This window comes from Euprymna scolopes, chromosome 12 (assembly GCF_053919585.1).
Source record: "Euprymna scolopes isolate OS-2025 chromosome 12, ASM5391958v1, whole genome shotgun sequence".
NCBI classification, from domain to species: Eukaryota; Metazoa; Mollusca; class Cephalopoda; order Sepiida; family Sepiolidae; genus Euprymna; species Euprymna scolopes.
Window position 1 is genome coordinate 81,746,766 of NC_136493.1, and position 2,643 is coordinate 81,749,408.

The following is a 2,643-nucleotide window of genomic DNA, read 5'->3' on the forward strand; positions in this document are numbered from 1 at the left end:
GCAACAGCCTCAAATACAGTTTGTATGGCAGATCATCGAGTCCCAGCGATCTGTCACAGCTGACCTGCTTCAGTGTATTAAAAACCTCCCACCCCATCACCCGGCCTTCACAACCATCTGCTCCCCTTGAGATGGGGAGTGTCGGCCAAATAGTCACTAAACTCAAGGACCACAAGATCGGGTTACTGTGTAAAATACTCCTTGAAATGTTCTCGAAACCCCTTGCAGATCTCCCGATTCGATTCCAAAGTGTGTCCATCAGGATGTTTCACTTTGCCAATGTAATTGTCCAAGCCACACCTAGAAATCTCACAACGCACGTTCAACATTGGCCACAACCAGCCTGCCCTCTGCATCTCTATGAACAACATCAATCGTCATGGACAGGGTACGTTTAACCAGCAAGGAGACTCCCTTCCCCCGCAGGCTGCCATATGCTGAAAAAATCTTGAGCCAGCACCTGACAGTCTACAGAAAAAATGAAATGCGTCTCCTGAATCGCAGCCACATCCACTCCCAGAGACAAGAGGTTGTGCCAGAGGCGAGTCGCCCAGCCCAATGATCTCAAGCTCCTCGCATTCAGACTAGCCAAATTAAAAGCCATGGTACCTACCTTAAGGTGTGCCACATTCAACTCTGAAGTCAGCCGGAGAAAGGATGCTGACATTGTATGCAATACTTAAGGTGGTCAGATTTTTCATGTCCTGATCTTCTCTTGCAATGCCGCCGACGTCTAAAGGAAAATCAATTTAAGGGACCTATAGAGTGATGGATGAACCAACATTGGGACCCTTCCCTTGCATTGTTTTGACAGTTCGTTAAGAGAAGGGTTATTTTTCCTAATGAGTCCCATTCTTGGAACAGCCCCTTCAGTAGCCTCCTAACCCTAACCCTAACCCTAACCCTCCAGCATTGTTCACAAGTAGGTCTTGTGACCTCTGGAAGCCTGACCAAAGTTGTTAAAAGCGGGGCATCTGAGAAATTAGAGAGGACATTAACGTATTTTCCCCCTATCTTTTGGCAATCCAGCAAAGGTTTTAAATTTTTTGTCTGCCAGTGTGGTAAATTCATTGCCATAAACAGGGGGTCTACAAAATCCAGTTCCTCCATCATTTCAAGAGGGAGGGTCCCTGTTGAGGTAAGTCCATGAGTAGGAGAACTGGGCTCATTCCTTTCTTCTTCAACTGGTGACTCAGTTTGCATTGGGGTGAAATAGGTGTTTGTGTGGTGTCTAGTGTTGATGTTAGTGTGGTGTGGTGTCTGGTGTTTATGCTCACAGGGGGTGGAGGGCCACCTTTTCTTCATCTTTCATTCTTTTGTTTTTCTTTTTCTTTCTTTCGAATGACCCGGGGTGTGGTGAGGTTGGATTCCTCTTCCTCTCACTAGTGGATTCATCCTCAGAGGAGCAGTCTTTTCTCTGCTTGGTCCTTGTCTCAATTGGTGTGGGAATTGTTGGTTGTTGCTGCTCCTCTAGTTGCTGCTCCTGTTGTTGATGTTGCTGCAGCTTTGGCTGCTCTGGCTGTTGTTGTTGTTGTTGCTGCTACTTCGGCAGCTTTGGTTGTTGCTGTTTTTGCTGCTGCAGTAGTTGTTGTTGCAGCTGCTTTTGCGGCTTTGGTTGTGACTTCAACTGCAGCTTTGACTGCAGCTTCGGCTGTGGCTTTGGCTGCTGCAGTAGTTGTTGTTTCAGATCCAGCTGCAGCTTTGGTTGCAGCAGCTGTTATTGTTGCTGCAGCTGCTTCAGCTGCTGCTGTCCCTACTGTTGTGGCTGTTGCTGTTGCTATTGCTGCTGCTGCTCTTCCTGCCACTGCTCCTGCTGCTCCTGCTTCTGCTCCTGCTGCTGCTGATGATGATGTTATTTCTGCTGCTGTTTGCCATTGTGGCTGCGACTGTTGTTGTTGCCACTGCTGCTGTGGTGGTGGAGATAAATGTATTATTCTGTTTACATCCTGCCACTGTACTCCACTGATCCTTAGTCTCCTTGCGCTTTGTTGACTCGAGGGCTGATGTCGGCGATTCCTTAGTTTCAGTGGCTGTTGCCACCCCCACTGCTGGAACTGTGTTTACCTGTGGTGCGGATTGGCTTGGAACTGCTTTTTTGGGGTAGTTCTTTGCCATGTGACCCTGTTTCAGACAGAACCAGCAGTGAGGGCATCGACCCTCGACCATCACTCTCATGTTGGCTTCCTTGAGGGATATTGTTGCCGGTATATACGGCATAACCACATTGACACACCGGTTCCCGTCAGATCACCAAAGTTAAGCAACGTTGAGCCTGGTCATTACTAAAATGGGTGACCAATTTTGGAAGTCCAGGTGCTGTATGTAGGAGTATGTCGAAACCTCCCTGCAAAAAGTTGCAAAACCCTAACATCGTCATCTCCTCTAATGGGGATATACATGCGGCTGGGGATTGCTTGTGCATTTCATACTCCTATGAAACTTCCTCTTTTGGAGGAAGCCGATTAAACCCTGGATAGGGTTGGTGCTGACTGCACACATTGTTGCCGGTATACCTAGGAAGCCCTCTCTTGTCACCCCCGCATTGCTACTGTATAGATTCCCAGGTGGACACCATTTTTGGAATGCACTGGGTCCATCCGCTCCACCTCTCCAAATTTACTAAGGAAGGCTTCCAGCAATTCT

General features: G+C 48.0%; 1 pseudogene; it reads left to right on the forward strand.

Annotated features, from left to right (window-relative positions):
* The first annotated feature begins 2,206 nt into the window (after positions 1-2,206).
* On the forward strand, positions 2,207-2,325 carry LOC145291668 (5S ribosomal RNA; annotated as a pseudogene).
* Positions 2,326-2,643: the final 318 nt, after the last annotated feature.